The sequence below is a fragment of the Nylanderia fulva genome, unplaced genomic scaffold (genome assembly GCF_048542155.1).
Source record: "Nylanderia fulva isolate GAGA-0341 unplaced genomic scaffold, ASM4854215v1 Scaffold443, whole genome shotgun sequence".
Classification (NCBI taxonomy): domain Eukaryota; kingdom Metazoa; phylum Arthropoda; class Insecta; order Hymenoptera; family Formicidae; genus Nylanderia; species Nylanderia fulva.
In genome coordinates this window covers 64,698-86,900 of record NW_028190525.1, presented here as the reverse complement: position 1 = coordinate 86,900, position 22,203 = coordinate 64,698, and the positions used below count along the sequence as shown (strand labels likewise).

Here is a 22,203-nt window from a genome sequence, read left to right as displayed (position 1 = left end):
AATAATTTATTTTATTATATATATCTATTTATCTAAATATTTTATAAAAATATATAATATAATAACTTTACAATATATATACACATTCCAGTTTAAATTAATTACATAATTATTCATGTTATTTAAATGTAAAGATAAATAAATATATATATATTTTTTACTGAATTTATTTTGTTATTGTATATATTATAAACGTTTTAAAATAAAGCAATAATTATACATTTGTATCATTATAGGAAACTTATCTAATAATTATATATTATACGATCAATTAAAATAAGTATTAATAAAAATTAATATTGGTCGCTAGTGGTAAAAATAAGCTTAAAAAACTTGACTTCGACGTAACTAGCAAATTTTATTTAATTATTTCACGACGTTTCGACCATTTGGTTGTGGTCCTTTTCAAGTGAAATTTCTACAACATAATATTACACAATAGTTTTTAACATACGAGAACTCATTTAAGTGTTAAATTAATAAATTAAATATAAATTATATAAACATACCCATCAATTAAACCGAGGTTAACGTAACATCACACTGGTGTTATTTAAAATCAAAAGTTAAAAGTTAAAAGAGGAACACGTCCCATCGTTATGATGTTTCGTCAACGACTAAATTTGAAACACGCCACTAAACAATCTTTATTATTTTGTCGTAAATGTTTGTCAAATTCTTGGTGTCTTTCTGTAGGTTAACCGTATTGTCATGCTTCTTTATAAAGAACATTTCAGCAATCTCTCTCTTTCTTACATGTTTCTCGTTATGTAAAATGGTCGGTGATTTCCAATCAAAGTTATGCCCAAAGTCACATCTGTGTTTGCTTAAAACCGAATGATTAGACTCATGTAATTTAATATTGCTGGCATGTTCCTTCACTCTAGTGCATAAATGTCTTTTCGTTTGTCCAATGTATGATGCATTACAATTTTCACAATTAATCTTGTATACTACATTCGTTTTAATATCATTAGTTATTAAATTTTTACTTCGTTTTATCAGCTTATTCAACTTTTTTGGCAAACTATAAATGACATTTATGTTAGCATTTTTAAGTGACCTTTTAATACTGTCGCTAACATCCTTATCGTATGGGAGTGGAATTACATAATTCTTATCTTGAGCCGAATTCACATTAACGTTATTATCTAAATCATTACTCAAACTGTCGTTATTATCCGCATTGTGACCGTTAACATTCCTGTTGTTATTCAGTACATTAATTCTTTTATTTACATACTTATTAATAATATGATCCGGAAAACAATTATTAATTAAAATGTTTTTTACAATCTCAATATTATTTATAAGTTCAGAGTCACACACAAAGATTCCCAAAAATGAATTCATAGGTATGATAAAATTTATATTAACTTCTACATTTTTCACGTTCAATAACATAACTTACAAACAAATTTATGGGACTCCTATGGGTTCCCCACTTTCTCCGATCATTGCCGATATAGTCATGCAGGACTTGGAAACATTGGTAATTAGTAATTTAAATTGCGAAATGACTTTTTATTTCCGTTATGTAAACGACATTATTTTATGCACTTCCGCTGACAATATTACATATGTTTTGAACGAATTCAACAATTATAACGATAGACTACAATTTACATTAGAAAAAGAGGATAATCGGTGTATAAGCTTTTTAGACATAATGATCAAAGTAATAGATAATAAAATTTATTTAGATTGGTATCACAAAAAGACATTCTCAGGTAGATTACTTTCATTTTTTTCAAATCATCCGACTTGTCATAAAATAGGAACAATTTATAACTTGGTAGATAGAGCTTTATTACTATCACATCCGCAATTTCACAAAAAAATATAGAGAAAGCTATTAACATTTTGCTATCCAACGGTTATCCTCTTGATCTAATTTTCACAGAAATAAAACGCAGATTAAAAAATTTCTTAACTAAGAAATTTAACAAGCCTAATAATAACAATATAACAGATACTAATAATACTAATACTAACATTAAATATTTTGTCATACCATATATAGAATCAATATCTGAGAAAGTTGCTTCAGCAATAAGAAGACCTGACGTAGTGGTAGGATATCGTTGCATTAAAAAATTGAATGACTTCATAAAAGTTCAAAAGGACAGAAATAATTGCCCCACGAATTCTAACGTTATTTATAAATTGAATTGCAACGATTGTGACGCCACATATGTCGGACGAACAAAAAGACAGTTAGGAACGAGACTTAATGAACATAAAAATAATATTAAATTAGACTCTGCTAGACATTCGGTTGTCACGGAACACATTCTAAACGAACAACATACATTTGACTAGGACAATATTAAAATTATGGATCATGAAAAGAATTACCATAAAAGACTAATATCTGAAATGATCCACATTAAAGAACAGAAAAATGGAATTAATTTAAATAAAGACACCGAATTGTTAGACAGTAGTTATTTTGACATACTTAAAAAATTTGCTGAATCATAATTTAGAAAAAACATTGGTAATAAATAAATACATCACGCTCTCTATTTTGACATTTGTTATTCAGACTTCGCAACACACACTTGAAATATCGGGAAAAAGGACTTGTTAAAACGATAATGTAAGTTGAAAGATTTTTAAATTTTCTCTGACATTGATTTAATTCGCGTATTATATCCGCAGCATGTTTAAATGTCGCATAACTTGGCATCTCAGACCAATCGCCTTGCATATCTATTGGTCAACAGCGAAGAATCGTTTTAATTTTATATTTTAATATTTAACTAACTTTGTATTTTTAACATTTAACTTTGTATTTTAATATTTAACTTTTATGTATTGATAAAGACTGTAGTGCAGTCGAAACGTTTACAATTTATATCGATTCTGTAACGGAATGTTAATTTAATTATTTAACTATTAATAAATTTTTACACCTTATTTATTTGCTCGTTCAGTTGGCCTACTATATTTGATTTGTTTAATTTTGTTAATTTATACGAGCCTTTCATTAATTAATTCAAATCTTTAATCTCCAAATTTAACAATTTAACTTGATTATTCTTAACTATAGTTTTAAACCTTCGTTTCGCATAGGCACTGTGAAAACTAATTTCAGTCTTTAGGTTCTTGATGTGTGACGGCACAATGTCATATCTTCGACATCGGAGTAAAAATTTTAGTTGATGGTTACAAGCATAAAAATTCTTCTTGCATTTAATCCATGACTTAAATAAATAGACGGTCTCGTTATTATATTGTTCAGAGATGTGTTGGAAAAAACAATCCTTCTGTATGTTAAAAACTATTGTGTAATATTATGTTGTAGAAATTTCACTTGAAAAGGACCACAACCAAATGGTCGAAACGTCGTGAAATAATTAAATAAAATTTGCTTACGTCGAAGTCAAGTTTTCTAAGATTATTATATATTAAGAAAATTATATATTATGTTGTCACTTACTTAGTGCAACTTTTTGATTTGACTACTTTTTGATGCTAATATTTTAACCTTTTTTCTCGTATTATTAATATAATTATTTAGCGCAATTTTTTGATTTCACTACTTTTTGATGCTAATATTTTAATTTTTTTCTAGTATTATTAACAAAAATAAAATATATTATAATTTATAAATATAATTTTTGAGAAAATATTTTTGATGGTGATTAGTTTTTGCAATGAATTATTTTTCCTAAAAACAATTTTTGAGAAGATAATATTTTTTATTATTATAAAAAACTATTTTTGCTGGCGAAAGATATAACTTAGCGCTTTTTTTTTACATCTGTGATGTCTTTTTTTGTAGGATTTCACATATTTTTGCAAAGTTCATTAAAAGATGTTAAAAAATATGTATATGTAAACATATATCTATGCTTACGTACGCACATGCTTGTGTACTTACATATGTATGTGCATGCGTGTAGCTTTTATAGTGATTCTCAATATATTTTATACTACAATTACTTTAGATAAAAATTGAGCGATACCTCAGAAAAAATGTTAGCAAACTGAAGTTTGGTAAAGACTTTCGTTTTTGCATGAAATTAAAGAAAAAAGTTTATCATTGTACAGTGGCCGCTAAAAAATAATATTAAACAATTAGTACCTAAATTCTGTTATTTGCATGAAGTATTCTATAACTTTTTTCGTATAAGCTAAACTTTTTACTTCAAAAATTTACAAGTTTGTTGCGGTGTATTAACAGAGCGTGGTGGAACGTGCTAACAGACAATATGTAGATTAAAGTATTGCATGCGCGCACAAAAATGTCATAACTTTTGAATAAATTATCGAACAGGATTAAAAAAAAACCGTTGAAAATCTAGGGATTTCAGCTTTTTAATGTAATTTGTTTTGTTATTTTATAATAAATTTTCTAAAAATTCTAAGATTATCTGTTACTAATTTAATGAGAGAAGACAAACATTACATGTAACATTTTGCTTAAACTATCGTAATTTTTTAAAGTATTAGCGTAGAATAACAAAAGATTGCATTAAAAAGTTGAAATCTCTGGCCTCTCAACTCAGACTCTCAACTCTCGACACTTCACACATTTTTATACAATAATTTATTCAAAAGTTATGACATTTTTGTACGCGGGTGTAACGCTTCAATCCACATAACGTCTGTCAGCACGCTCCGTGAATACACCGTGCAGCGTACGTCTTGCAAAATTATTTACATAAAAAGTATTACTTGTATGAAAGACTTATAAATAACAATTTTTATGCAAAATTATCCATTTGCAAAGAACAAAATTTGAATCCTAATTGTTTACTTTTTTTTCTTAAAGACCGCTTTATAATAATGATAACTTTTTTTCTCTTCAATTTTATGCAAAAACAAAAGTTTACCAAAATTCAGCTTATGTACGAGGTCAAACCCTAAAGTAACTGTAATATTATAAAATAGAAGAGAGAAAGACAAAGGTAGGGAAGAGAGAGAGAGAGAGTGTGGGAAAGGGAAAAGGATAGAAAGAGAGAGGGAGAAAGAGGGAGAGAGAGAGGATCTGGGAGAGAAAGAAAGAGAGAGAGAGAGGAAGGGAGAGAGAGAGAGGGGAGAGAGAGAGAGTAGGCGAGGAAAAGCGAGAGAGAGCAAGTGAAGACAAGGGAGAGAGCAAACAAGAACGCGAAAAAGCGAGACAAAAGCAAGAGAGCAAAAGAAGTCGAGAGAGAACGAGAGAAACCAAGAGAGAACGAGAGAGACCGAGAGAGACCGAGAGAAAACAAGGAAAGGCGAGAGAGAAAGAGAAAGAGGAAGAAAGGGCGAGAGAGAGCGTAAGGGAGCGTGAGAGAACGAGAGAAGACGAGAAACAGCGAGAGAGAGCAAGAAAGACCGAGAAAGAGCGAGAGAGGACGAGAGAAGACGAGAAAGAGCGTAAAAAAGCGAGAGAACGCGACAGAGCAAGAGAGAGAGAGCGTGAGAGAGCAAGAAAGAGCGTGAGAGAGAGAGAAAGAGCGTGAAAGAGAGAGAGAGAGAGAGAGAGAAAGAGAGAGAGAGAGAGAAAGCGAAAAAGAGCGGGGAAGGGCAAAAGAGAGGGGGGGGAGAGAAAAAGAGATAGAGATAGATAGATAAAAAGATAGAGAGAGGGGGGGAAGAGAGAGAGAGAGAGAGAGGCCAAGAGAAAGCTAGAGTGGACGAAAGTAGGTGAAAAAGAACGTGAGAGAACGAAAGAAAACGAGAGAGAGCAAGATAAGCCGAAAGAGAACGAGAGAGAGCGAGAAAAAGCGAGAAAAAACGAGAAAAAGCGAGAGAGAAAAAGGGAGAAGCCGAGAGAGAACAAGAGAAGCCAAGAGAGAACGAGAGAGAGAGCGAGAAGAAACAAGAGAAAACAAGAGAGAGCAAAAAAAACCGAGAGAAAGCAAAACATGACGAGAGAAAGCGAGAGAACGCGAGAGAGAGCGGGAAAGAGCAAGAGAAAATGAGAAAGAGCGAAAGAGGGCAAGAGAAAAGCGAGAGAGAGCGATAAAGAGCGGAGAGAGCGAGAGAGAGCGGAAGAGAGCGAGAAAGAACGAGAGAGGGCAAGAAAGAGCAATAAAGAGCGTGAGAAAACGAGAGAAGGCGAGAAACAGCGAGAGAAAGCGAGAGAGAGCGAAAAAAATAGAGAGAGCAATAGAAGACGAGAGAGAGCGAGAGAACGCGAAAGAGAGCGGGAAAAAGCAAGAGAAAGCGAGAGAGAGCAAAAGAAGGCAAGAGAGAGGGCGATAGAGAGCAAAAAAGAGCGATAGAGAGCGGGAGAGAACGAGAGAGAACGAGAGAGAGCGAGAGAACGCGATAAAGAGCGGGGGAGAGCAAGAGAACGCGAGAGAGAGCGAGAGAGAGCAAGAGAGAGGGAGAGAACGCGAGAGAAAACGGGAGAGAACGAGGAGAACGCGAGAGAGCGGGAGAGAGCAAGAGAGAGCGAGAGAAAGCGAGAGAGAGAGAGAGAGAGCGATAAATAGCGGGAGAGAGCGAGAGAAAGCAGAAGAGAGCAAGAGAGAGAGCGAGAGAGAACGAGAGAGGGCGAGAGAGAGCGAAAGAAGACGTGGGAAAGCAAGAGAAAAAGGGTGAAAGAGGGGGAGAGCGAGAGAGGGAGGGAGAGAAAGAAAGCGAGAATTTATTTTTTGTTTGGTTGCTTAAAAGGTTAAGCAACTGAGGAAAATGTCATTATACTAGGATGGGTGCCGCGGATAAGGTAAAGCAGCTGCGGACAAAATCACTTTGTCGGGATGGGTGACCGCGGACAAGTACGACTCCGTAGTCTTAAAAAAAGTGACACCTTTTCGACTAAAAAATAACTTAAAAAATCCATATCTCCGCAACCAATAGAGCTATCAAGTTCGTTAAGGTCTTATTTTACTCAGAAAAAATTGCGCTTTCGATTGATATGGTCATCTTTTGAAAAGTATGTTTTCGTTCATGAAATATTTCAAATTTTTGTTTTCAAGGTTACGAAAATCGTGTTACGTCCGGTAAAGGATACACAGTAACGTCCTACGGATAATTTTTGTTATTGTTTCAATATTTTAGCTATCTTTTTGATATTTTTTTTGTTTTTTTGTAGATGTATTTTAATTTGACAAATGAAAGATATAACTTAGCAAGACGCTACCGCGTCTCCTGATATACATACCCAAATAACACACGATGTTCTATGAATATTCTTATTAAATGTAAATGTTCTTAATTTCGGAATATTCGCATTGAATATTATCAAGAGACACGGTAGTGTCTCCGGCCATGTTCAAACCCTAAAAGACCTTAAAAGACACTACAAGTCTCCTTATCCTGCACCATCAAAGTCCATTTTTTGGGGGTGTAGAACTACTAAAATATAAAAAATTTTAAAAATTTGGGCACGAAAGGGGGAATTTAAAACCAAAAGGGGCCACCCCAAAAGAAATTTTTGACCAAAAAGGGAAAAAATTTTCGGTAAAGCCTTTCTGGAAAAAACCAAGGGGTTAAAAAAGTGTTTTTTTTAAAAAAAAGGGAAGGGAAAGGGGGGGTTTTTTTTTTTTCTTCTTTTTCCTTTTTTCTTTTTTCCTTTTTTGTCCGCGTAAAATCTCTTTCCCCTTTCCTAAAAACCCCCCCTTTCCAATTTCCCCAAAAAAACCCCCCTTTTCCCCCCCCGGGGAAACCCGCCCCCCCCAAAACCCCCCCCCCAAACCCCCCCCCCTTTTTCCCCTTTTTTCCCCCCTCTTTCGTTTTCCCCTCCCCTTTTTTTTTTTCCTTTAAAAATTCCCCTTTCCCCCCTTTTTTTCCCCCCCTCCCCCCCTTTTCGTTTTTACTCTCTTTCTTTTCTTCCCCTTTTTCCCCCTTTTTCATTCCCTCCCCCCCCCTTTTCTTTTTCACCATATTTTTTCCTTTTAAAAACCCTCTTTCGTTTACCTAACCCTCTTTGGGCCTCCTCCCCCCTTTTTTTAAACCCCTTTTTTTTCGTCCTTTTAAAAACCCCCTCTTTTTCCCCCAAAACCCTTTTTGGGCCTTTTTTAACCCCCTTTCTTTCGTCCTTTTAAAAACCCCTTTTAATTCTTCTAACCCTTTTTTGTCCTTTCCCCACCCTCTTTCATTTTTTTCCCCCCTTTTTCCCCCTGTTTCGTCTTTTTTCCCCACCCCCTTTTTCCCCTTCCCTTTCCCCCCCTTTTTCGTTTTTTTCCCCTTCTTTTGTCCTTTTTTAACTTTTTTTTCCCTCCCCACCCCTTTAATTCTTTCCCCCCCTTTTTTAAAACCCCTTTTTGGCCCTCTTTCCCCCTTTTTTTCCCCACCTCTTTCGCCCCTTTTCCCCCTCTTTTTTTTTTCCCCTCACCCTCTTTCCCCCCTTCTCACCCTTTTTTTCCCCCCCATTTAAAATTTTTCGTCCTCTCCCCCCCCCTTTTTCTTTGTCCTTTTCGTTTTTTCCACCCTTTTCGTCCCCTCTCCCCCCTCTAAAAACCCGGGGTTCCCCTTTTTCTTACGTTCTTTCCCCCCCCTCTTTCGTTCTTTTTTTCACCCTTTTGCCTATCCGTTTTTTTTTACCCTCATTCGCCTTTTTCCCCCCCCAAACCCACCCCCAAAGAATCATAAAAAAAAAAGGTAAGGGGCCATTTTAAAAGAACCCCCAAAAAAAATTTTAAAAAATAGTTGAAAAAAAAAAAAATTTTCCCCTCGTAATTCCAATTTCCCCAAAATTTTTTTAAAATCGAAAAAGTTTTTTTTTTAATTAAGGGAAAAAAAGGGGGCAAATACATAGCAGTATATCATTTTTTTGCTTTTAATTGTACTTGAAAAAAAAAAAAAATTAAAATGTTTTAAAATTAAAAAAAATTTTTTAAATAAAAAAACCCCTTATAAAAAAGAACTCGGGTTTGGGAAAAGGAAACTTTTTTCATTTGCCTCTGTTTTTTAAAAAAAACCTTGGGAAAAAGGGGGTTGTTTCCGGAAAAATCCTAAAATTTGAATGGGGGAGTTGCCATTCTCGTTCGAGGTATACCCAAGAAATCAAAGGGGGTTTTGGGGAAAAAATTTTTGGGGGTTAGTTTTTTTAAAAAAATTTTTTAAGGTTTTTACAAGGGGTTAAAAACATAGTAGTTTCAGTTGAACCCTCCCGTATTTTCTTCCTTCTAAAGTTTGCTAACTACCGACAGTTGAAAAGTGGTTCTATTATCCGATGAGGGTTTCCCAACCCCACAAGAGAACATTTGGTTGGGTAGATACTTGAACAAATTAAAAATTTAAACCAATTAGAATCAAATTTTAATGATTTATTTTCGAAAATTTGAGAAATAGGATCAATTTTGGCGACAACCGCCCAATTTTAAAATGCATGACTTTGCTTACGGTCCACGACTGGTTTTGATTTGGGGAGTCCTAGTAAAGGAAAATGGTCCAAATTTGGGAATATTTACGAGATAGGGAATCCCATAAGAGAATTTAAAGGCATCAGCGAATATCGCATACGATCCTGTAAGTATTCTAGTTTTCCTTTGCAAAAAAATTAAAAGCCAGGTTGTTTCTATTTGTTCGTCCGAAAATCCAATGGGAAAAGGATTATTACTTTCTGGCGACGGGAAAATATCAACTTTAGAAGTACCCCGCCCCAAATTGTTGTTTTGGGGATAAAAGAGTCCAGTTTGGGAAAAATCCCCGGTTTGAAGAATTTTTCCCCAAAGTTTATTAAAAAATACTAACGGGGTAAAAATTTCTAGATGAAATTTTTTCCCCAAACCCCGGTTGAAACGATAACGGTAAAAAGTATAAAAAATAAAATAAACATAATCGTATTGTGTTATGCCATGTTTTTTTTTTCTGAGTCATTAAAAAATTGGGTTACTCTGGAAACGAGAAATTTTATTTTTCATTGGGGGGGTTAGAAAATAAATTTCAAATAAATTCCTATAACGACTATTATTTTTGTGCACAAAAGAATAACATATCGCCCCTTATTTTCTAAAACCCAAATTGTAATCATTTTTTACTTTATAGTATGTATTTTAAATGTAAAAATTGCACCTTGAATAAAATATCACATTTTTTTTCAGGGTAATATATTTTTACTAAATTTAATAATAAACATTTAAGGTTATTTTCACTTTAAACCTGGCACCTTGAATAACTTTATCATTTTACTTTTCTGATAATTTATGTTTAGATGTTTAAATTTTTGAGTACCTTTTTTTTAACCCTTTGGCCTGACCTTTTCATTTTTTTGATTTTTTAGGAAAAATTTAAAAATACAAAAAGAATATTTCCCCGATTAAAACATAATGTTTTTAAAAATTCTTAAAAAATTAAATTTCTTAATTTTTGGGAAAATTTTAATTGAATATATATAAATATACATTTAAAAATTATAATTAGAATTGGATTTTTCAAAAAGAAGAACGTTCTAAAAAATTTTTTCGAGTTTATTTATTTCACATTTTAATGCCCCATGCGCCTTTTAAACATTTTTTTGATGATATACTCAAAATTGAACCGGGCCTTTTTTGCCTTTCTACATTCCATATGATTTTTTTTGGGGGCTTCGTAAATTTCTGTTATACGGGAAATTTAATCACATTTTAATCAAGGTAAGTGTTTTTTCCCCTTTTATTAATTTTATTATATAAAAAATTTAAAAAAGGTTTTAAAAATATTTTATAATTTTTTCCTTTTTGTTAAATTTAAAAATTTTAGTAAAAATAAGGTTATATTTTTATAAGTCGGACATAAAAAGTCCCTTTTTTTTGTAGGGACTAAACAAGGAAAAATTTAAATTTTGCAGTTATAAGGAAAACCCAAAAAATGTGAGATTTTTTTTATGGTAAGAATTATTATTTAAATTTTTTTTTTAATTACCCAAACATTTTTTAATTTTTTTTTTTATTTTTTTGGGCTGTTTAGAATAAAAAATTTAAAAAAATACTAATAGAAAGGGAAATATTTGTAAAAATTGGTTTTTGCCCCCGGGGAAGGGACGGAAATTTTGAGGGGCCCCAGTCGCCCGAAGGTGAGGATCCTAGGATCGGCGGGCCCTCTCCACTTTAAATAATTCACTTGTTTACCTAAATAAAAACTTTTTTTATTTATTTCTCGAGTTTGGGTTTAAATTTTGTTCCCCAAACCCCCCTGGGTGGGGGTTTAAATTAAGTATGCCGCAAATCGATAGTTAGATTACAGGTGATAGGGTTTTTAAATTTGCGGCCTTTTCTTCGACTCTTAAAATTGGGTTTTAATTAGCAATTTTACTTTTTTGGGTTTTTGTTAGCGAAGGGGTTCCCTCGCCTCGCCTCCGTTCGCGTGGTTTTCCCCTTTTTTACAAACTTTTTGGGGAAGATTTTAAAAAGCTCTTATTGCCCAATTTTTATTCCCCCATTTATTAGGTGCCAAAAAAAAGCGGTTTTATTTTCGCTTGCGATCCGCGGTTTCATAAAAGCTTATATTTTTATCGCGGTTTTGGTTTTTTTCCGGATAAGGCTTTGCGAGAGGTGAGAACGTTTTTTCAAATGATTGTATAAAAAGCCGGGGCTACTAATTTTTATTAAAACTATATTTAATATTATAGTTTTAAATCATTCGGGGGCTTAACTAATTTAAAATTAATTTTTTAATAAAATAATTTGTTACGAAAATTAAAAAAGGAAAAAAGTTTGTTATTCTAAAGGGTACTTTAAGAAAAAAAAAAAGAGGAACAACTGCATGTTAGAAATTTCACAAGATTCTCCTTTGAAAGATAACGATTTTATTCAACCCCCCCAATAGAATAAAAAAAGGGCTTAATGTAAACGCAGAAAATGTTTGAAGACTTATTGTCCCGAATATTTTATGATAAAGAATGAATTTAAAATTTTTCTACGAATGTGGACGTTTTGATGATTTTAATTTTTATGTTCGATAGCCAAATTTTTGATAATTTTTAATGATTGGTTTTTTGATTTTTAATAATCCAAAGTATTTTTGGAAAAACACATTTTAGAAATAATGCTAAGAAGTTTTGTAACAGACGGGGATTAAAAGGGGAGTATCTTAAATTCCCCATAATGCTTTAAAAAAGTTGTTAAAATTATTACAAACAACACCAAATATTAATTTAAACCCCAAGACCCCAGGACATTTCTTGGGACCCCTCGGGAAAAATATTTTCCAAATCTGTAGGGACCCGAAATTTATTCACTTTTTTGGGATTAAAAAGCAGTTGAAAAAATTTTTAATTTTCAATAAAAACCAAAAGAATTAAATTTTTAACATTGACGGTTTCCTCTTAGTAAAAGTTCCCAGCAGTCAAATTACCTATTTTATGCTCATTAGCTAAATATCCTCAATATGTTTTGTAATTGGTATATTCATGCCCATACGGAACGATCTTTCATTACAATTACATAAAAATACGTAATAATATTGATTTACATTACTTTTTTATATGAAATATAACGTGTTAAAATGCAATTAATGCAATATGTTTGATGTATCTAAGTGAAAATACATATGTAATACATAGCAGGTAATTGCGCATATACGTAACTATTATGTATCAAACACGTAGTTGATACATATTGGATAAGATTTAACCTAGGGAAAACCCTTTGTAAAGGGGAAATTCGGACACTTTTCCTGTAATCGAAATTTCCGCGGTGATCAGATGTTAAAATATTAAAAGGGTGATTAAATATGTGAAAAGAATTTAGTAAGAAAAGGTAAGTTTTTTTATTTTATTGTTAATGATTGAATTTCCATATGGTTTTACCTCGTGCATATTAAGCGTATTTGATTATAATTGTTTATTTTTCTAGGTTACATAATAATAATTTTTTATATAAGGATAAAAAATTAATAACCGTGATATTTTTCTTCGCGGGCTAAAAAGACGATTAGCACAAAAAAAAACGGAATGAATTATTTCTTGCTAGAATCGTCAAGTAGTGATGTGGACTGTTTTTGGACCATTGGCGAATGCAAAAAAAAATGTCAATTGAAAATGATAAATTATCAGTTTCAACGATATCTTCTCCTATAAGATAAATTGCCAAACTTTAGTGACAATTAATAAAGATATTGGGGATAACACAGAAGTAGTCACAGACGAAGATTTTATTGATGCTAAAAAACAGAAAAAATGAAAACCTTTTCATTAGATTCTGACAATTAAAGTGACGGCGCAAGTGAAATATCAACATTGATGATAAAAAATTGGATAAGAATTGTTGTGCAATTTCGAATTAGTTTTTTGAATTTAAAATAGACAAATGCAATTAATGCTCTTATGAAGATTTTGAGGCATGCTCCCATTACAATTTAAATTTTACCAAGGATGCAAGAGCGCTTCTAAAAACACCCAAGAAAAACTACTGACTAGTTGCATTAGCAAGGATCGTATACCAGTTTTTTTTATCGAATATTTGGAAGTATTCCTGCAGCATTATAAAAGTATGTCTTTTGAAAGTATCTTGAAATTAAGTTATTAATTAAATAGATGGTTTGCCAATATCCAGATCATCGCCAAGTAGTTTCTGGCCAATATTACTTTCAGATGAGATTTCAAACCAAGTGCATATAGTCGGGGGTGTTTTATGGTAAAAAAAACCAAACAATTCCATGAATACTTACAACCATTTGTGGAAGAATTAATACCATTAGTACAGAGAGGATATCATTCAGATCTATTAAACTGTAATATTAAAGTTAATGTTAAGGCCATATTTGCGATGCTCCAGCAAAATCTTTTATTTTTAAATATTAAAGGACATAATGGCTATTCGAGCTGTACTAAATGTACCATTTATGGAGATCATGTTAACTCCAAAATGTGCTTTCCTTATGAAAAAAGATTAGCTGCACTCAAACTGATGAAGGATTTATACGTCAAATAGACTCTGATTATCATCAAGGAGAAATCACAATTTGCTCTTTGTGCCTCATTTAGGATTAGTGTCGAATATTGCTCTTGACTATATGCACTTGATTTTGTTTGGGTATTGTAAAAAAATGATATTGTTGTTGGATAAATGGACCACTAGCTGTTCGCATTGGTGTGCAAGCAAAAGATAATATTTCGCAAGCACTTATTAATTTAAGAAATGCTGTGCCTAAAGAATTTTCAAGACGACCTCGAAGTTTAAATAAAATGCATACTGGAAAGCCACAAATTTAGGCAATTTTTGCTTTACACTGGGGCCTATTGTTTTTAAAACAGTTTTAAATAGAAATTATAATACAAACTTTTTTGACTTTGCATATAGCTATATCTATACTTATCATCCAATCTAATAAAAAATAAAAAAATATAGATTATGCAAAAAAAACTGTTGCCAAATTTGTAAATTCATTTCAAAAAATTATGGCAAGGAATATATGTCTCATAATGTACATAATTTATTGCATCTCTCTAATGAAAGTTCGACAATTTGGACCACTTGATTCCTTTAGTTCGTTTAGATTTGAAAATTTTTTACAAATTTTAAAAAGTTTTCTGCGTAAAGCAGAAAAAAACCACTGCAGAAGTTATACGACGATACACAAAAAGAAGGCTAAATCAATATAAGAGCATAAATAATAATAAATTATTAACTCACCTTATAAATTAGAATTAAAGCAAGACATGTTATGGTATTTGGCAAATAAATTTGAGATATTGTTGAATCGCAATACAAAAAACTAATATTGAAAATTATGAAATCGACTGCAATAATGAAGCAAATAATGTATCATGACAAAAAGTGGAAACTTAATGACAGTTAAGAACATCGTAAAATGTACCAATATACAATATATATTGTTTGTCATCAATTGAAAAAAATAGATATTTATATTCACGACCATTTTTATCAGAGAATCTGAACATTAATGTTTGTTGAAGAAATAAATAGTAATGTGATATATTGTCCTTTGCATGAAATACAGGGAAAGATGTGGAAAATTAAATTTAATTCAAAATTCTATTTATTCCTATTTGGCACGTTTGCGGACAATAAAAGAATTTTTAAACATATATAACATAATCTATAACAATACCTGCACACACACAAACACAATATAAAATAACTAAATTAAAAAAAATAAATATTATTATACGCGATAATTACAAAAATAAACAGCAAGAATTAAAAGCTTTAATATTTAATAATATGGTTCGCAATAAACTGTCATTATAAATTTATACACACACCCGCACACGCACACACACATACACACACATACACACACACACACACACATATGTTATACATAATTAATGATTCTACCATATACCACTGCATTGTTCATAGTAAAAAAAAAATTATTTTTTATTTTTTTTTTTCCATTGTACATGGTCTGCGTTCCGATATTCACTGTCGGTACTGAAATCTATAGTGTACGTAACATAAACTATAGATTTTCAGTACTGACAGCAAAATAGGAACGCATCCATGATTGACAATATTCTGGTTTTAATTAATCGATATTTCGTTAATTGATTATCGACTTACGATTATATAATTATTTCATCCGACTAATGTGCAATTTATGTTTATGCTCGTTATGTTTGTCTGCATTACTCATCATCAAATAGCAGTAAAATAAAAGAAGGTGATATATAAAAGAAAATAAGGTAATCAAAGAAGATTTGCATTTGTGACTATTCAACGATATTTGTTCATATTCATTCGCATTCGTGTCTGTACATTTGTCTCATCAATATTCAATATTTTAAAAGGTATATTAAAAATATGAACAATATATCTAAATAATTTCAAAATTGAATTAAAATTAACTAAACTTTATGTATACGTGATATTGCATGTCACTATTTTTAATAAAACTAATTGTATATAATAATTGTGATTAACTTTTGCAGGTTATGTGTTCTCTGTTTTGAACATTTTACACCGTGTGGTTTCCAATATATTTGAATACACTTATTAAGTATGGCTGAATCGAGAGACGAGCAATTTTCTTTCCAAAAAACAGGAAAAGAATCTTCCTTACAGGTAATGTATAGAAATGCACATGACTGTAATATTATTTATTGTCAATAAATTAATTCATTATTATACATATATTTTGTTGGTATAGTTTCCAGAAAACTTTTATATAGTTCAATTCTACGACGGGCTAGCACTAGTCCCTAATAACTGGTTGCAAGAATCTGTTAAAAAGCAACAGGTTTGCTTCTATCCAAATTACGATGCGAAAAAGAGGCTGAATAAGGCAATAAGAAATAAGAAATACTGGATTAAGAAATGTAAAAGCTGGCTGGGCAATGTATGATGTTCTATGCATTTTGCTTCAGCAGGTATATTTATAATTATTTATTAAAACTCCTTTTTTCTTTTTTTTTGTTAAAAAGTTTATTTTTTTCTTGGCAATATTAATACAATAAATAAAATTAAAATAATGTAAACAAGAGTCCCACACGGAACAAAACATCCAATGGACGTCCATATAACCTCCATACCTCCATGCGACCTCTACCTCCACGGTGGACAACAGATGGATTTCTAATAGATATCCATACTATCTCCACAATAGATATCGTCTACAAATTCATCATGGATGTACATTAGACATCTATTATGGATATATGATAGATTTATACATCCTTGCATTGAATAAAATAAAAATTAAGTTTTATTTAAAATTCTTATTTCTGAGAATGTTTTAAAAAATATTGAAAAATTTGTAATTATATATATATTATTCAATTTTCAACTTATATATACGTAACATTTATTAAAACAGTTTTTAAAAATATACTTACATAATAATACAATAGTAATAGCAAGATTAACAAATTGTATGAATCAAAACTTTTTAGATTAAACTGTAATATTTATAAAATTTATTATTAAATATAAAAAATTTTTAATTTTTTAATTAAAAATAGAAAGTATTGAATTTGAAATGACTTTAAATCTTGCAAAAAATACATTAGCTAGTTTTTAATAAAATTACTGTTACAAGTACGCAAATAAATAAATAATGATTAAAAAACATTCAAACAATTTAGAAATTAATTCGATAAATAAATATCTCCTAATAATTAATGAAAATTAACGTAGAGAATTTTTTTATAATAGAATATATATTTTTATTGATAACGTTTATAAATAAAAGTATAATTATATAATACAATATGTTAATATAAAATTACTACAAGTGTATTTTCAATATACATATAAATTTTTTTGCGACCTTTATTACATAACTCCTTGAATTACAAAGAAAGATAACATACCGAATTTACAAAAGGAAGACTTTTCTCGCTTGATTTTCGGTCTCAATACAAAAACAATGTTCCCAGATTATACATATATATATTTTTTTTCCGATGAGTAACGCGAGGACATTATCTTATAATTAGACAAATTAGGTCGATAAAATAATATATAGATACAAATATTTGTATAGTAATGCTAATTGTAATGATGACAAACATGAACGCTTATTCTCTTATGAAAAATTTTCGTATACGAAGATGACGCTGAACGAAAATTGTGTGTTGTGTGTTGTGTGTGTGTGTGTGTGTGTGCGTGTGCGTGCGTGCGTGTATGTTTGTATGTGAGATTGGTATATACTTTTACACAGTTAAAAATATATACCAATCAGAGGGATCGCGCAGCATCATTTTCGCATACAAAAAATTTTCTCGCTCCATTTTCGGTTTCTACGAAAAAAATCTTTCCAGATTATACATATATTAATATATTTTACCCGAGTAACGCGAGGACGTCTTATAATTAGACAAATTAGGTCGGTAAAACAATATATATATATTATAGATACAATTATGTGTATAGTAATGCTAATTGTAATTATACTGACAAACATGAACGCTTATTCTCATATAAAAAATTTTCATATGCGAAGGTGACGTTGTACGAATATTGCGTGCGTGCGTGCGTGCGTGTGTATGTGTGTGTATAAAATAAAATATATGTATAATATATATGTGTAAATATATGTATAAAATATATAATACAATATGTTAAATATAAGAGATATAAGAGAGTTTTACACATATATATACATATATATATTTAATGAAGAAAATATATATACATTGAATGCGTGTGTGTGTATGTATATACACACACACACGCGGGCGCGCGCAATGAAAATGCTTATAACGTTACGTTTTGCAGGAGGACATGGAGCAGGTGGCAAATTTACACCAGACTCTTCTTCGCTTTCCGACGAAGAGTAAATTTTTCTCGCTCTATGTTTTCGGTAATATTTTGCTTCCTTTTCCGTGTCCATATCTGACGTGTATAAAGCTTTCTCTGCCTTCGCATAAGCCTTCTGTAAGGACGCTGAAAATATTATAAACATTAAATATTATAAATAAGTAAAATATTTATAAAAGTCAGTAAAACCCTATACTTAAATATAGTACTTACAATATTCGCCAAAAATTCTTATAACTTCTAATGCGGGCCAATCAAACTTTGGTATCTCCTGTTTCTCTACCGCTTTTCGGATTTTTATATCCGTCTTAAAATGCGAGGGATATTTGCATTTATCTTTATTTTGCAACCAAATTTTTGGTATTACTTGAATACCATCCGGGAATTCTGCGACGACAAAGCCTTGATTCGACATCTTCCAATGCGATTCTAAAAAAGAGCTTCTGCGTGTAATATTGTAATAAAAAAGAAATCAATTTATATAGATGTGTTTTGTGTATATGTGTATTGTTATGTATATAAAAACTCACCTTTAAAAAAGGTAAAAAAAGGCGACCAGTTAAGGGCACGCCATTAACAAAAATTATCCATTGCAAACCCATGTAGAATCCTATCCTATTGCAAACCCATGTAGAATCCTATGAAAAATTAATCATTGCAAACTCATGTAGAATCCTAGGCAAAATTAACCATTGCAAACCCATGTAGAATCGTACCCATTGCAAACCTATGTAGAATCCTATGAAAAATTAACCATTGCAAACTCATGTAGAATCCTATGAAAAATTAACCATTGCAAACCCATGTAGAATTGTATTAAAAATTATCCATTGCAAACTTATGTAGAATCCTACATTGCAAACCCATGTACAATAGAATTGTATGAAAAATTATCGATTATAAACCCATGAACAATCGTAACAAAATATCGTAATAAAATAAAAAAAAATTGCGCCAAGTGAAAGTAGAAACTTGTACCAGTGGAAAATTAAAGTTGCAGACATATATAGAGTCGTATAATGAATCAGTAAAAATTTAAATTTGCAAATGTAGAATCGTACCATAAAAAACTTATCTTTTAAAAAAAAAGATAAACAAGAAGCCAAGTCCATGCGCCATGTGAAAAAGAAATAAAAAAATTTTAGTTAAAAAAACTGGGCGCGCTGCTAAGTTTCAAAATTACAATGCACCTTAAAGTAACATTAATTAATTTAAACACAAAACATATTTTAACTGTAATGAGTTTAAAAGTAACAATTTAATTTTAATATTGTTAGAATATTATTTAGCAGCGCTCCCAGTTTTTTTAACTAAAATTTTTTTATTTCTTTTTTACATGGCGCATGGACTTGGCATCTTGTTTATCTTTTTTTTTAAAAGATAAGTTTTTTTTATGGTACGATTCTACATTTGCAAATTTAAATTTTACTGATTCATTATACGACTCTATATATGTCTGCAACTTTAATTTTCCACTGGTACAAGTTTCTACTTTCACTTGGCGCAATTTTTTTTTATTTCATTACTTTTGTTACGATTGTACATGGGTTATAATCGATAATTTTTCATACAATTCTATTGTACATGGGTTTGCAATGTAGGATTCTACATAAGTTTGCAATGGATAATTTTTAATACAATTCTACATGGGTTTGCAATGGTTAATTTTTCATAGGATTCTACATGAGTTTGCAATGGTTAATTTTTCATAGGATTCTACATAGGTTTGCAATGGGTACGATTCTACATGGGTTTGCAATGGTTAATTTTGCCTAGGATTCTACATGGGTTTGCAATGATTAATTTTTCATAGGATTCTACATGGGTTTGCAATAGGATAGGATTCTACATGGGTTTGCAATGGATAATTTTTGTTAATGGCGTGCCCTTAACTGGTCGCCTTTTTTTACCTTTTTTTAAAGGTGAGTTTTTAGAGATTATATCATTCATTTTTGTATATTTTTATGACCGGAATAGAACAATTATTAAACATGTTTATCTAAACTTCTTTGCTTAAAATGATGTGTACAATCATATCCTAGAATCCTGATCATTCCTCCTAAAGCACCCTATTTATATAAATTTACCCATATGTGTGTGTGTGTGTGTGTGTATATGTGTGTGTGTGTGTGTACTAATGTCGAGCATTTTTTATACATTTTCTATTAAATTTAGATAAAAGTTGCAGGATTTCGAAAAAGAAAAAGTTGACACAGACTTTTTCCTAAACGGCGATTTTCAAGGTTATTTAAAGGTCACTTATATTTTCAAAATAGAATTACCTTAATTTTTCTCATATAAATCGATTCCTCGCAATATTTACTATAAAAAGTTGTAAAGGTATAATTTTTACATAATCTTACATAAACTTCGAAATATTACAAATATTTTATTCTATGAAATATTTCAGTTTATGTAAAATTATGTTAACTATCTTTTAAATTATTCACTTTTAGCCATCTTACCCTTACAACCTTTTATAGTGAATATTGCAACAAATTGGTTTATATATATAATATATATATAACATCAGTTATTATTAATTGATGTTTACATTTATTTTTAGACTTACTAGAGCTCTAATGCTCCACATTTTTTGCAAAAACTGTTTATTCTACAGATTTCAAATATGCTTTTAAATGATGATTGAATATTTCCTTTTTTTAATTATTTTTATTATTATTTTTCAATCTCAATCAACTTTTATAACTTTATGCCAGCACGATACAAATACATGTGTCTTTATTTTTTTTATTATTTTCATTATTATTTTTCAATCTCAATCAACTTCTATAACCTTATGCCAGCAGGATACAAATACATGTATGTCTTTATTATTGTATCAACTCTTGTCTTTTCCATGTAACCATGTCTTCATAGTTTGAATTATCCCTTCATCTTCTCAATCTTTTGCAGAGATTTAATTAATTAAATACACTTCACACGAAATAAAGTTTGCTGGAAGATATACAGCAAACGATAACTGTAAAAACATGATTACGTGGAAAGAACAAGAGTTGGTACAGTAAAGGCAAGTAAGTAAGTACATGTAATGTATCGTATTGGCATAACGCTATATCCGCGGAGCAGATAATGTGGCTGTAGAGGTAGTCTGCAGTGCAGCTAATGTGGACGTAGATGTTGATTGAGATAATTGTCTAATATAAAAAAGAATTTAAAAATTTAGTTTAAAAAGCTGTTGCATATATAAATAAAGTTTATTTTTTCTAAATTTGGAATATGTTTAATTAATTAATTATTTTAAGTTTATGTTTAATAAATTTTTTAAGTCTGTATTCAATAATTTTATTCATTTGATAAATACATGTATGTCTTTATTTTGATATGTTTAATATAATTAGAAATTCATTATTAATTAGATATGTAAACTATAAATTCATATATAATATTTGAAAATATATGTGAATATTTAAATTTTTATCTTCTCTTTCCTCTCCTTCAATCTCTTTAATATCAATATGTGTATGTGTGTACACGCGCGCACATTTGTACGTATTTATTTAATTATTGGATAGTTGAGAGTACTTAATTGATAAAAAATTATGACAATAATAATCCTTGTTTTTTTTTCTTATTATTTACTCAGATTTTTTTGTCTATCTTATAAGATAAACACTTTAGAGATTGAATATTTCAAGTAAACTAATTGTAAGTAAATTTCACATTAATGTATATAGATGTTTAATCATGAATGTACTAAATAAGTACACAAGACGAACAGTGAGTGAGTGAGTGAGAATGAGAGAGTGTGTGTGTGTGTGCGTGTGTGTGTGAGAAAGAGAGAGAGAGAGAGAGAGAGAGAGAGAAGAGAGAGAGAGAGAGAGAGAGAGAGAGAGAGCGAGAGAGAGAGAGGAGAGAGAGAGAGAGAAGAGAGAGAGAGTTAGCCAACATAACCCGCACGCTGCCGATATGGCGGAGCGCCACTATCGCCATCTGTTTGTAAAACGTGCGAGATGGACAAAATTACCACTACATGCATCTTGCATGTGTTGTGTACGTGTGATATATGTGTGCGCATGTGTTGTATACGTGTGAATACGTGTAGCACGATACTACTATGTATGCGTGGTCGATGATGATAATGATGATAATGATG

The 22,203-nt window shown here is 30.8% G+C and overlaps 1 pseudogene; it reads left to right on the top strand.

The window, feature by feature from the left end:
- Window positions 1–13,628: 13,628 nt before the first annotated feature.
- LOC146721619 (uncharacterized) overlaps window positions 13,629–22,203 on the top strand; it is a 28,781-nt pseudogene continuing 20,206 nt past the window's right edge.